The following is a 14,511-nucleotide window of genomic DNA, read 5'->3' as shown; positions in this document are numbered from 1 at the left end:
CCTGCCCGGGCGGGAGGGAGGGAGGGAGGCGGGCGGGAGGCGGGCGGGCTCCGCTCCCTGCTCCGGCCGCCGGGCGGGGCCGCGCCGCCCGCCAGCCTTAAAGGCGCCGAGGCCGCCTGCAGCGCCGGGCACCCCCCGGTGTCGCTGGGGAGTCTTGAGGGGGGGGGTGGCCCCGCGTACCCTCGGCAGGGCTGCTCACGGCCCCGGCCGGCCCGGCCTGGGGTGCCCCCGGGGGCGCCGCCTCTGGGCAGCCCGTGCCAAGGCCTCGCTGCACTCCTGGTGGAGAATTTCTGCCCGGTATCTCATCTAAACCTGCCCTGTTTGGTTTAAAATCATGGAATCATTAAGGTTGGAAAAGAGCTCCAAGATCGTCTGGTCCAGCTATTCCCCCCCAACCACCAATGTCACCCACTAAGCACCACGTCCAACCTCTCCGTGAACGCCCCCAGGGACCGTGACTCCCTGGGCAACCCGTCCCAACGCCTGACCGCTCTTTCTGAGAAGAAATGTCTCCTCACTTCCAACCTGAACTTCCTCTGTTGCAACTTGAGGCCATTCCCCCCAGTCATATCACTAGTTATCTGCAAGAAGAGGCCGACCCCCAGCTCCCCACAGCTTCCTTTCAGGCAGTTGCAGAGAGCAGTATGGTCTCCCTGAGCCTCCTCTCCCCCAGACTAAACAACCCCAGTTCCCTCAGCAGCTCCTCACAGGACTTGTGCTCCAGGCCCTTCACTAGCCTCGTAGCCCTGCTCTGGACACATTTCAGGGCCTCAATGTCCTTCTTGTAGTGAGGGGCCCAAAACTGAATACAGCACTCAAGGTGCGGCCTCACCAGAGCAGAATACAAGGAGACCATCACATCCCTGATCCCCCTGGTCCCATCACCGCACCCCAGTTATGGGTTCCCCCCTAGGCCCTGCCAGCCGCGGGCCCTTCTCCTCCCCAGGCCGCACGCCCCCAGCTCCCGGCTGGCCCCGCAGCGGAGCCGCCCCGGCCTCCCAGCACCCCGCGGCCTCCTCTGGCCCCGCTCCAGCAGCTCCGCGTCCTTCTGGTGCTGGGGCCCCTCCAGGTGGGGCCTCACGGGGGCGAGCAGAGGGGGACGATCCCCTCCCTCGCCCCGCTGCCCCTGATGCAGCCCAGGGGACCAGTCACTGGGTGCTGGGCTACCAGCACACGGTGCCAGCTCGTGTCCAGCCTTTCGTCCACCAGCACCCCCGAGCACTTCTCCTCCTGCTCCCCGTCCACCCTCCGCCCAGCCTTGGGGCTGCCCCAGCCTGAGTGCAGCACCTTGCGCTTGGCCTTGCTCAGCTCCATGACGTTCACCCCTCTTGCACCTCCCACGGCCCCATGCGCGTGCCAGCAGGCGATGCGACACCCCAAAACCTTGCAATGCCGCGCTCCTCCCTCCTGCTCTGCGAGGTGCTGGCAACCTGCTCGGGCTTGGCACCAGCAAAGGTGCACGTCCCTGCAAAGGTCGCAGTCGCTGCAAGCACAGCTTTGCCTCGCATGCCCCTTCCCTGCATTTTTCAGTCCTTGGTTGTACATGTCCGTCTGGCAGGCTGAGCGCCTTGTGAGGCAACGTGGCGGATCAAACCTTCCTCTGGAAGATGCGATTATCTCTGAAGATAAAGGACTGGCTCTATCAGCCTTGCATTGTGGGGTGTCCCTGCTCCAGCCGCTTAGCATTACTTGAGCTGTGCCTTGTTTTCTTTGTTATCTGCGGTGTTTCTCAGGGAGCTTTCATTTAATGAATGGATGGCAAGTCCTGTACCACTGCAAAAAGGCTTCAGATGTTAATTTTACTGCAGCCAGGAGCCAGGCGTTTTGATTCTCCTGACCTCAGAACAACATTATAATCAAATGTATTTAAAAAAAAAAATCCGTAAGGGTTGAACACACTTTTCAGCAGGGCTGCCTATCCCACCAGAGCATAGATGGATTCTTTGACTGCATTTCTACAATCTGGACGACCACGGTCCCGAAGGAGGTGGGCTGGCATCGCAGCATCAATACAGGCTTTTAGTAGAGGCATTGCTTTTGTAATAGAGGGGATGGTTTCACCGCATTTCTACATCTTCCCCTGCACCTGGCTGTCCTGTGGGCCCAAACACAAGGGTTGCTGGGGGGTGCATGCCCCCAACAGAACAAGCAGTGAGTGATGGCCTGCTCTGCACGGAGCTAGCCTCGTTACGCCCCATCCTTAACAACCTTTCTCAGGGCCTCCCAGCTTGGAGTTTCCAAGCTTTTTCCCAAGCAGCAGCGGAAGCTGGGAGTTTCTTTTTTCCATGGAAATCCCTGAGCAGCTTGTGGCAGGACCTCGAGGTGCCAGGAGCCGTGGCCTTGCCAGGACGAACCTCCCCAGCGCCATACCGAGCAGGGGACACCAGCAGCAGATCTCGGTGCCAGCCACGTCCCTGCACATGAAACGCCCGAGAAAGAGCAGGGCTGCTGCCGTAATCACAGCGTGTCTGCGCTGCGAGGCTGGAGATAGCTTACACAGATTTTCCGTAGCGTTTCACTTCTAAGCTGCCGTTGATAGCTATTCCATCAGATAAAATGGTAATGCAACGCGCCTCTGAAACGGCGCATCAGCAAAGAAGGGGATTTCAGATCTCAGCGGAAAACTGGAGTCCTGCCTCGTATTCTTGTCTTGCAGTGTTTCGGCATTAAACTCGCCTGATCCCCGGCACAAATGCAAGAAATTGGGGCATTTTCTCACTTGGGTTCACCTAAACTCCTCCAGGAAAAGCAGCGAGATGCAAAACAGGAGCCACCCGCACTTTGAAACCGCCCTCCCATGGAAAGCTTCAGGGGAAAGTAATTAAATTTAATGCAAGCTGCAGCCTTTAAACTAAGTCATCCTGTAATTGCCTTTATCAGAGCATCAGCCCAGTAGAACTAATGCTCGTGAAAACCACTCCAGGGGAAGGGGGGGTCCCTCCAGGAATATGCATGGCCCATGGCAGCTGGCAAGTCCTGAGTTATCAAAGTTAGAGAAAGGCCTGAATCCTGCAAACAGTGCGCCTGTGTCCTTGGGGAGCTGGGGCTGAGCGAGGGCAACACCACGAGGACTTCCAGCACGCGGCCCCATGCTGTTCCCGATGTCCCCGCTGGAGCATCACTGACATGGTACGGAGGGCTTGTGCCAGGGCTGGGGATCACCTTGGGAAAATGGATCCATCTCCAAAAACAGCCAAAAAAGCCAAAAAGGCTCTGTCTCCAAAAAGCCAAAAAGGAAAGAAGCCTCTGGTGCTGCTCTGTGCAGGGGCTTGCTCCATGCCCACCTCCCCATCTGGAGTCCTTCACCCAGCCACTGCCCTCGTTTCGAGTCTCGGTCACGCCAGCGTCCCCGCCGAGTCCCCGCAGCCACTCGCAATCTGCTGCAGACAGCTGCTCTCGCCTCTTCCACGCTCGCTTTCAGGCTGGCAGTGGTTTACGGATGACGAGATGTGGGTATCCCAAAGTAGGTGGCATTCAGCGACATGCAGAGAGGAGAAAAACTGAAATGATGCTGGATGGCGGCTGTAAGCTGGGAACAAGAAGCACCAGGAATGCCTTCGGCTCCAGCAAGCGCTGCAGGGCAGACACATCAGGGCAGCCAGGGCTGGTGGGGCTGCGGGGCCCCCGGGACATGCACCCAAAAGGGCCACATCTCGAGGATCAGCAGGGGACCTGGCTTTTCAGCTCAGATAAAAGCAGCAAACACAGCCACCGCATAAGAGCAAATGTTGCCCTCTGCCCTGCAGTGGGGATGGGCAGCGGGGCGGGGTGGGGCTGCAAAATGAGGGGCTGGAGGGGCATAGGGACGTAGGGACATAAGGATAAAGGGACATGGGGACATGGGGACACCTGCCAGCCTGCGTTTTGGCCGGCACAGGGGTGGGTGCCACCAGGGCAGCTCTCACAGTGAGTACCCGGGCTTTCCCACAGCAATGAATTGCTGCAGCTTTATTAAATCAATATTAATTCATAATCTTTAGCACACAATTACAGTTATCTCACACACAAAACTCCCCACCTCTCCAAATCTCTGATCTGACAGGGTTATAATTAGCTTATTACTGGCCATACATCTGCTAATAACTTTTCCCTCAGCCCTGCGAAGTGAATTAAGGAGCGCTAATAAACCATGGCTGTTAATCCATTTATATGTCTTAGGCTTTTGTCTAGGTACCAAGTTTAAAGATCCTTTAAAGGGGGTTCTCCGGCCCTTCCTCCAGGTGGGGCTGTCCCTGGCCGCGCGGTGTGGACACCAGGGGTGGCTGGTGGCACAGGTGATGTCCCACTCACTGCCCCAGCGGGTGCAGTCCTCGCTGGAGCAGGATGCAGGGAGAAAGTCGAGGAAGCGTTTGATAAGCTGGGGAACCCCAGAAGATGTAAGCACGGGTCCCTTTTCCCCATGCCTTCCTATTCTCAGCCCTGCTGCCTGTGCCTGGCACAAGGCAGAGGGTATTTCGGGAAGGTCCACGGCGATGCGGTGAACCCCCAAAATACCATTTCTCAGGGAACAACAGGCACGGATCCCTTTCAGCAGAGCTCCAGCGCTGCCCGCTCCCCTTCACCACGGAGCATTTCTGGTGCCATTCACTGGCAATAAGGAAAGTGAGATAAGACATGGCTGCGGGGGGAGGGAAATGTTGATCTAAAACGATGGCCGGTAATAAAGGGCAGCGGAGAGGCACGGTGTGATGTGACGAGATAAAAGCAGATGGCTGGCTGCTGCTTCTAATTATAGGTCCCCGCTAACGAAGAGGGCGCTGATTAGACTGACATTGTCCTAGGACGCGCGCTTCTGGAGGGAGCTGGCTCTGCGTCGGTGCGCACGGCTGCCCCGACCGGGGGTCCCACTTCCTGAGATGTGTCCCCACCATGGGGACAGCTGGGCCCAGGACATCAAGAGGACATCAGGAGAAGCTGGCGGCGATATTCCCTGTGCCAGGGAGGGGACTGTGGACACGATGGCCACCGCCGGGCCACCTCACTGGGCACTGCTCCGACTCAGAGGTCCCAGTGTCTGGAGACAAAAGGAAGCTCCTTTTGAGTAAGAAATGCGGTCGAGTCTCATGGGTGAATAATTTATGATGCTTACTGTAATAAGGCAGAAAAAAGCCACATTCAATTCTGGTTTCATCATATTTTTGGCTATGAGTAAAACAGTAGAAAATGATGAGGGCTTCCCACAGCAAAGCCAAGTGCCTGAGACTGAAAATGGTAGCCAGGCCACTTCTAACCAGAGAGTTGATCTTTTGCATATTTTCGGTCATGTTGGCTCTTTTTCTCCTCCATGGAAGAAACTTGACATGCAGTTAGTTAAAGCACTGTTGTGTCTCCCTCACTGAGCTCATCCGGCCAAGCAGGGCGATGCCCCGGCTCACATCCATGCAGGGCAGCCCCTTTCTAAGGGCTGGAGGAAAGGTACTTCCCTCTTCTGTACCCACTAAAACTCCATTAAGAGCCCTGCTTTGGGTTGGAGGAGCAAAAGATCTTAACAAAATATCCCAGGGATGAGCCACAAAACTGAGGCAGAAACGTTGCGAGGTCTGCAGAGAGAGCCGGGCTGAGCGGCTGGCGAGCAGCTGGGCAAAAACGGGGAAAGACTTAAAAAAAATGAACCAGTAAGCCGAAAGTGATGTTTGGGAGTCATTCCCTAACTATTCAAACATTCACGCAATAACTCTTTCCAGGTGAAGTCCGCGGGAATTACCCGCAGGGCCTAGATCAATGTCGGCGTGGCTGGGAGGGCGCAGAAGAGGCACAGGAGCAGTGGGGCGAGGTGACGGTGACACGGTGCCCGGTGCCCCGAGCAGCTGTATTTGCATAAATCGGAGCAGCCTTTTGGGATGGGCCCCCTGGGACTTCCCGCAGGAGGCAAGGCTCGCACCGTGCCCGTGCTGTGCACACGCACACGGTGCCAGGCGCTGGGCACCCGGCTGAGGGCGTTTTCCCATGGCCACGGAGCTGGGCGAGCGCCTGCAGATTTTCCGACTGGTGACTGCAGCAATTTCAAGTCCTGCTTAACCAGGAGAAGCAGTTGCCAGGGCACCCAACCTTTTGACATCTTAATGAGCGAAGAGCTCAAAAGGAACCTTGCCAGGATTATTTCTTTTTTTTCCCCTCCCTTCTCAGAGGATTCAACTTTTCATCTCCCTCCTTCCAAGCATGAGACGCGGGGATAACGAATGAGCCCGAGGAGTTCAAGCCGCAATCACCCAGCTCCTTGTAGCTGCAAACAGGCAGGAAGCGTGCGCTGGAGAGGAGACGTAATTAGGTGCAATTCAAGAACAGCTCATGAGCTATATTTAACAGAAGGGCCGACTCTTCAGCAAGCAAAAATCCGCGTAGGAAAGGCGGTGGCGGCTGAGCCGCCCTCCCTGCAGCCCCAGCGTCCTGCCCTGTGCTGCAAACACCGCTTCGTTATCGGGCTCTGATGGCTGTTCAGCCCATAAACAGCTCGTGGGAGCAGGACCCCTCGTGGAGGAGATGTTTTTTGGCACTCAGGGTTTTCCCTTTGGTGGGATTAGATTTAGCCAGAGGGAGAACGACCCAAGAGCCTCTTTCCTGCTCATCCTTCTTGCCTGGCACAGACGGGAGAGCCCTGCTGAGCCCCCCAGCGCCACGGCAGCGAGGACACGGAGATGCTGTGCTTCTGCTGGGGGAGGAAAAGCCACGAGTGCACACAGGCACCGGGTGGGACGGCACCGATGGGCGCCCACCTCCCCTTAGCGGAGACACGGCGGTGCCGAGTCCAGATTTACCTGTCTGCGGAGGCCTCCTAAACACACACACTCACCGAAGTTCCATCTTGAATACAAAACCCATGGAAGCAGCCTGTGAAGCTCCCTGGAGAAACACTCCTGTTTTCCTTACTAATGAAAGCCACCAGGTGGATGCTGAATTTGCATGCCAGGCTTTGGTGACGCTTCCCCAGGACCGACGGGCACCAGCAAGATGCTCAACAGCTGCAAGGAGCAAACCACATGGGCTGCCCAGCAAAACCCCCTGTTTTCTGACAGCAACCCCCAAAATTCGTGGGCCCACTGGCAAAAAGGGACAGCAAACCTCCCAGGGCAGAGCATGCGGGGATGGTGCTGAGAGCAGGGCACACCTGGCTGTGCAGGAGGGCTGGAGGAGCCGCTCCCTGGGCACTGCAGCTCCCTGTGAGCAGAGGGGAAGGAGCTCCTTGTGCCAGGACATGAAAGCCGGGAGACGGGGGAGCGCTATAAATAGGGCGTATAAACTTTCAACTGACAAGGCTCTGATTTTGTTATTGTAAAAAGGGAGGGAGAGAGAAGGAGAAAAAGTGCCTAGATAGAGCTGACAAAGAGGGAAATACATGCAGAATACAGGTTTGTTCCCAGTAACGCGCTTATTATAAGTCAGATGTAGTTAGAGCTATTACTTTAGCTTCAAATGAATGAAAGGAAGGAGAATAAATCCGCCTTTGTGCCAGGCTGCCTGCAAATAGCATCTCCCTCCAGCAAACCTGCAATTGTGTTTGCATGAGACATTTGTTAGAATAAATGCAATTTAAGAAGAAAAACAGCTCCCACCTACAGCAAGGGAAGGCCGCCGGTATGAATGGCAGCCGGCAGAGGAGGAGGAGGACCAGGAGCGCCTTCGTCTGCAGGGGAAAGGGCCTCCCGTATCTTCCTCCTTTATCTTCTGTGTGAGCAGACTGAAAGAGAAAAGCACCTTCTTAAAAGTTTGTGAGTCTGCATTTCATAGTCCTAAACTATTTCCCAAGGTACTGAAAGTGCTTGCGGGTTTTGCTCGATTTTTTTTTAAACAAACGACGTTGGTTGCTCCCAGAGCGTTTCTCCACCCTCAGCAGCCCCGGTGGCTTCGGGGAGGGGACCTGCAGGGCTGCCACCCCCAGGGCTGGCACCCCCCAGCCCCGTCCCGCGATGAACCCTCGTGCTCACCAGCTCCACGCCTCATCACCCCGGGGCACCCGTGCACCTGTAATAACGGGAACAAAATCTGCCACCGGCTGCCCAGAGACACCCAGGCTGCCTGCGGTGCCCTGCAGCAGGCTGAGGACAATGCCCAGCACGGTGCACATGTTTCGCAGTGCCACCACCAGGCTTTGGTGCCTGGTCCCGTGCTCAGCTGAGCCCCCTCCCCTGCCTCCTTGCCCACCACTTGGTTTCCCTCTTCTCTTTTTTGACTGGAGAACCCGGCTTCTTACCCAGGATGCGGCCCAAGGGAAAGGGGAGAAACCCTCTGCAAAGTGCCCTCCTGCCTTCTTCTGTTAGTATGATTTTTAATATTATCCCCGTTGAATTTATAGGAGCAACAGCCTGGGAAAATGACTTTACCTCTGGTTCCTTCATAAATTTTTAATAGGGCAGAAATGGAACCAAAAGGGATTTAAAAAAAAAAAATATGCGTTAGCGTCAAACTCTGGCTCTATTCATAATTAATTATACTTTCAGGGGGAGGGGAAAAAAAGAGGAAACATAATTACAAGCTTCTAGTGAGAACATTCATTATCATGCTAATGCCGAAATCAGTACTGCTGCGCCTCTGTGTGTGTGTGTGCGCGTTTGCTCTAATTACTCGGCAGCGGTGTGCGGCGTTCTCCAGCCACCTCGGTGCCGCACGGGGCTCCAGAGTCAGGGGTAAGGCGGGACGACAGCGCAGCCTTCATGGCTGGGTTTTGCCCCGTGTTTCTCAGCATCACTCCCCAGGCGCCCCGGCAGTGCTCGTTAGCAAGCGAGATCCTGACTTCGTTTTTTGGGGGCTTGCAGTGCACAAGAAGAGCATCAGGAGGGTTTCAAGGTGCAAAGAGCCAGGGATGCACAAGGCAGGCTGGGGGAAGGAGCCCAAAGAAGGGTGCAGAAAAACAAGGCAAAGTTTCAGATGTTTGGTGCCTGACAAATGCCTGGGTTTGCTGTGCCTGGGACACCTTGCAAAGCAGATCCTGTGCTTCAACCTGGGAAAAGCATTTGGGCTCAGCCAGGGTACAAAGGTACCCTGGGCAGGGCAGCCAGCCGCAATCTGGGGAGAAAAGGGCAATTTTCTATGCACTAAAAAAAAAAGAAAGAGGCTCAACTCAACCCCAGCGCACTGGTGTCACCAGCAAAGGGTTTTTTCTTTGCTATCCCGATCCACTCGGCACTAGGGATGCCCCAGCACAGGACCCAGCCTCCCCTGGGTTCGTGCAAGAGCTGGGCACGGGGAGGTGTTGGCGCCTTCCCAGCACCCCCAACCCACAGCAGGGCCTGGGGGGGCAGGCACGGCCGCATCCTGCTGGCCGTGGGCTCTCGGAGCTCCAGCTGACGTCTGCGAGGGAAAAACGCAGGCTTGGATCGGCGGCTCCAACACCCCGCTCAGTCCCAGACGTGTTTATAGACATGAGTTATCTTAATTATATTAAACCTAAGTTAGGCATCTGCACAATCTGAGCATTTCTGTAGAATAATTAAACCGATCTCCCATTATTTCTGGAGCTGCCAAGCGGATGCCCTACTTTCCTCAGCACGAGCACTGCATTTCTCCAGCGACAAATCCCCCGGCAGGCTGCGGGAGCCGTGGTCCGGCCGGCAGAGCCGAGCAGAGCGGGGGGCACGGACCCCTGGTCACCCCCAGCAGCTCTCCAGCCCTGCTCTGGCTCCTCGCTCCCATCTCAGCGCTCAGCAGAGGGCAAAGCCAGCCCGGCACAGCCCCCTACCTCCCCGCACCGGGCTGTATTTGCAAATTGCCTTAATAGCCTGAGAGCAAACGAGGCCCCAGGGCTGTGCCACGGCCCTCACTGCAACCTGCAGCAGCGGCTCGCAGCCCGCTGGGGACAGGGCAGAAATGGGAATGGGAGGAACTGGGGCTGGAAGAGGGGACTGCTGGAGCTGAGCCCCGGTGTGGGGCCGTCTCTGGGTCACTGATCCTCTGCTCGAGGAGGACAGCGATAATTAGAGCTCCTCTGCTTGCCTCGCTCACGTGGGAAAAGCAACTGGCTCTTGTAGCGAAGTGGAGGGAGAAAAAACAGAGACAGAGAAGAATGTGCATTGAATTTAAGTGGGAAAGCGTTAACAAAACCGGGAGCCGATTGAGGCTACCCCAAATGAGCAGCGCAAGGAGCCAGCGCACCCCAGGCACGACAGCAGCTCCCGTCCAAAGCCACGCCGGCTCCGAGACGCTGCGCAGGCAGCACCGAAGCACGGCTGTCTGCATGCGAGGTGGGGAGAAGGCAAAGCTAATGCTGGGAGTCCCCGGGATGAGATTAGAGGCTTTTTGTTCAAAGGTGGGCTCTGTGCAACATCTGGGAGCCATTCCTGTCTGTGTGGGATCGTGCAGGCAGGCGAGGGGCCCCTCTGGCCTTGCTGGAGCTCCAGCTGTGCCCAACACCAACATTTGGGGTTGCCTGCGAAGCTCCGCACCCGCACCAGCCCCAGGGGCGCACGGTGGTTTCGGCCAGGGGTGGCAAAGGGCTGCTGGGGACCTGGAGTGTGGTTGCTCTGTGAGCCAGGCAGCCACTTGGAAAATGCTCACCCCACCTCAGCACGCGGCTTTGTACCCAAAATGTATTTGGGAGGTGGAGGCCAGGAGCCTCGAAAAGAGCTATACAGATGCGTCGTGGAAAATGAAGGGTACGAAGCGCACTGTGGCACCTAGATGGCAGGAGGCATTGGCACAGCCGTGCTCCTGCACCTGCACGGTCCTTGGGGTCGGGCTCGGATGTGCTCCGCAGCGTCCCCAGGCACCGTGGCACCACGCGGAGCTCGGGCACGATGCTTGGGCTGCAGCGAGTGCTCGCACGGGGAGAGAAACCATCGCGGCCCCCCGAAAGCCCTTCCCCTCCCCGGCAGATAAAAGGGCCTCGCTGTTCCTCAGCGCGCTGGAGCCAGAGCCAAGCTCCCTGAAAGAAAACAGATGACCTCTTGTTCTGGGAATAGCTACAATCCCTCCCTTTAGCTTTATCGCCGGTTGAACCCTGCCCAAATGAAAAGTAATCAGCCATGACACGAGCATCCGCTGCCCCGCGCAGGCAGCCAGGCGCTCCCCAGCCGGCCCCTAACGAAGCTGCCTCGTTAGGGCTAACGGGGCCGCGGGCGGCCTTGCACGCCCCATGTCTGCCCACGTCTCAGCCCTCGGAGCAGCCCGGGGTGCCCACACCGGTCACGTTTTCATGAGTGTGCCAAAAATGCAGAAAGGTCGGGCAGCACGTCCCTGCCCGGTGCGCAGAGGTGTGGAGATGCTGCACGAGGCATTTTGGGGCTCACAGTCCACGTACGGCCGCCGCAGCCCAGGCTCATGGTCAAGTCCTCGCCTCTGCTCTTTGCGTTTATGCTGGGAGAATACAACCGCACCGCACGTGAGCTTCTGAGAGCTGGTTTACGATGTATGAAAATAGCCCCGGAGCCTTTGCCAAAAGCGTCTCTGAGGTGGGTCCTCGCTTTGGGAACAGAGCCCACGGAGCTGGGGCTCACCGGGGCTGGGATGCCATTTCAAGCCCCGCAGGTTTCTAAACCCTTTTTTCCAAAGTTACCAGCAGCAGCATTTCCAAGCCAGCCCCCCAAAACCGCAGGCTGCCCAGCAGCGTGCATGAAGCAGGGAAGGGGCAGGGAGAAGAAGAGCCGTGTCCCCAGCAGTGTCACCCCGTGGGCCAGCACTAGCCAGCGCGTCTCCCCTGAAGCCACGGGGAGAGGATAACACCCAAACCCCGACCCGCGGCGTTTTGTGCAGCCGTGGCTGCGGTGGGGCGTGCGAGCCTGCTTAACCTTCAGATCCCGACCTCGCTGTTCCGGTACATAAAGCAATTCATTAGTCGTTACTGCTTAAGAATAAAGGGGATTAGGTATTTATTCAGCATGATGTGATGGGGATCGTAAATTTTTACTGTGCTCCTTGAGATGGCCCCGGGAGCAGTTAAGGTGGCGGGGCCGGCCGCAGCCCCTGCGCCCTCGGAGCCCGGAGAGGGGCCCGGGGCAGGGGCTGGGATCACACACACGGACAGACCAACGTCAGGAATGTCTTTTTCCTTGCTGCACTTCGTCCATCTGTATCGAACAGTGGAGCTATGAATATTCAAGAGAAAAAAAAGTGTTAAAAATTTGTGACATTTTCAGGATTCGCTTGCACTATCCAGAGAACATCATTCACAGTAATTACGAATAAAATCCACAGCTCTTCACGGATGACAACAAATCCAAATGGCCTTTTTACACAGTGAAAATATTAGCCTTAACACATTTTTTTTTAAAATATCTTCCAACCAGTTGCTGCTTTCACAGGCACCTCAGAGCAGGCTGATCTTTTACAAACTCCTCCCGTCGTGGTTACATGTGCTGCCTGTGCTCTGTGCTAAGGCCAGCAAATGAATAGCACTTCTTTTTTTTTTTTTTTCCTCCCTCTCATTTGAGAGTTTTCTTGGTAGGGATGAAACCACGGAACAGAAGGCCGCCTAAATGAAATTATTAACCCAGAGAAACCACTGAAGGAACTTGATTAATTTGCCGAGTAACAGAGACTGGTTTGTTCTTTTAGGCAACACATCTTAAAGTAATTGAATCACCCCTTGAAAAAAAACAGTAGATGATTGAGCCCTGAGGTACACTCGTTCACTATCCTTAATAAATCTCTCTTTATGAAGGAGGTAGTATGCTTTTCTCATCAGAAACCTGTTAATTTTTTTCTCTTCTAAGTAATTGAATACAAAGTTCAAAATCTATCTGCAGCATCCTTCAAGAAAAAAAAAAATCAAAGGTTTATCTCACGTTTCATCTCAGCAAGTTAATTATGCTCTCATAATTGAGTTAAACCAGCAGGTTATTAAAAATACCACAGGACCATTTTTATTTTTTTTTGATGACGTACCGCGAGCCCCAACTCCTTGGCAGAGCCAAGAACCCAAAGACCTGGCTCGTGCCCTGCACGCAGCAGGAGGCGCCCAGGATGGACCGATCCCATCCCGGTTCATTTAGGAAAAGCAGCTCTTTGGGCTTTTCTCCTCCTTTTTTAGATGTGGGACAAGGGGATGGTGTCCAGCTGCTGTCATAACCTCTGCTGGAGCAGCGGGGCCAATGCACACAGGACGGCACAGTGGGAGCACCCAGGGCAGATGAAGTATCAGGAGACTCCCAACACCTCTCGCCCAGCCCTCGTGTTCCTGCCTCGCTCCAGGGAGGGTCTCCAGGATGCGTCCCCTGATCCAAGAGCCATCGCCCTGAGCGGCACCAGCCCCCAACATTTGGGGCAGGCTGGTCAGTGCCCCCGTGGCAGTGCTCCCTGGAGAGCTCACGCTCAACCAGGTGCGTCACAGCCCAACCACGGCTCACCGAAAGCCACGGAGCATCTCCGTCCCAACTTGGACAAGCCTGCCGGCCTTCCACGACCCAGCCGACACCTTTCCATGAAGCAAGGGAACAACACCGAAAGGGAACACGTGAAAAACACTGGTCGTAAGCCCAGCCCAAGGGCTCACTAGGGAGCTCACTTCACACAGGCAATCCCACCTAAAAGCCACTGCAAAGCCAGTAGCCAGCACCCGCTGAGGCCAGAAAGTTTCAGAGACTTCAGAGCAGCTCAGCACAAAGCTGTCCCTACTGCAGCCGTGCCCAGGGACGGACGGGGAGCGCCCGACGCCGCACCACGGCGCACATGGCGCTTCCGACACCAGTGTATTTCTAATCAGCATCTCACTTCAGATTTTACTCATTCAACTAATTCCACTAATTCTAGGGAATTACAGAAATAATTGCTATTTTCCAATAGATGCAGGCCTGCCTCTTGAGACAGAAAAAAAAAAATAAGGCAAAAAAAAAAATCAATGAAGCACTGTTTAAGAAAAGTCAAAATAAGCTATTTCCATCTCCTCATTTGCAATTAACTTCAGAGCATAACACAGTGGGAGGTGGTTCATGGGAAAAGTGCGACTTCATTGTAATCCTCCCTCCTTTTAAGTGGAAGGAGCGGTGGAGATGGATGCGCCGAGGCAGCCGCCGCTCCCTGCAGGTCGCAGCTGCCCCGTGCCCCCCGCGCTGATGCCACGGCGTGAGGCGAGGGCAGCGGGGCCACCAGCCCCACGCTGCAGCCCGCAGTGCCACCCGGCCGGGCGAGGGGCCACGGCTGGGCTCTCATTGCCCGCGGTCACCACGTGCACAGCAGGGCACCACGGTCCTGCACGAGACGCCCGTCCCCATCCCCATCATCCCCACCACATCCCTACCCCCGTCCCCATCCAAATCCCCATCTCCATCCCCACCCTGTCCTAAGAGAGGGCCACCTGTTACTATCATTTTATTTTATTTTTTTTTAATTAAATTGGGATTTTTTTGTACGGCAACTTCCTTATCTTCTCAGCCACCAGTGACGGTACCAGCAGGGAAGGGGTGGCCCAGCGGCACGTCCTCCCCTGGGGAGCTGGGCACAGCTGGCAGCAGTCCCAGCAGGATTTGTGCACCGTGGGGCACCCCAGCACCGCTTTGCCTTGCGTCAGCCCTGCTTCACCACAGGAGACCTCTCCGATTATGGGCGTTTCAGCCCCGTTCCCCCCCAAAAATAGGCAAACAGTTT

The 14,511-nt window shown here is 55.9% G+C and overlaps 1 long non-coding RNA gene across 1 annotated transcript in view; it reads right to left on the bottom strand.

Moving 5' to 3' along the window:
* Positions 1-6,115: 6,115 nt before the first annotated feature.
* Positions 6,116-14,511, bottom strand: part of LOC118257269 (uncharacterized) — a 48,990-nt gene continuing 40,594 nt past the window's right edge. Inside the window, exons 2-3 of the long non-coding RNA XR_004781511.1 lie at positions 7,551-7,675; positions 6,116-6,247 (exon numbers count right to left, since the gene is read on the bottom strand). This is a non-coding gene — a long non-coding RNA (uncharacterized LOC118257269). The remainder of the gene's footprint in view (positions 6,248-7,550; positions 7,676-14,511) is intronic.

Source organism: Cygnus atratus, chromosome 17 (genome assembly GCF_013377495.2).
Source record: "Cygnus atratus isolate AKBS03 ecotype Queensland, Australia chromosome 17, CAtr_DNAZoo_HiC_assembly, whole genome shotgun sequence".
In the NCBI taxonomy this organism is placed as follows: Eukaryota; Metazoa; Chordata; class Aves; order Anseriformes; family Anatidae; genus Cygnus; species Cygnus atratus.
The sequence above is the reverse complement of the archived record's forward strand: the minus strand, read 5'-3'. Positions and strand labels throughout refer to the sequence as shown.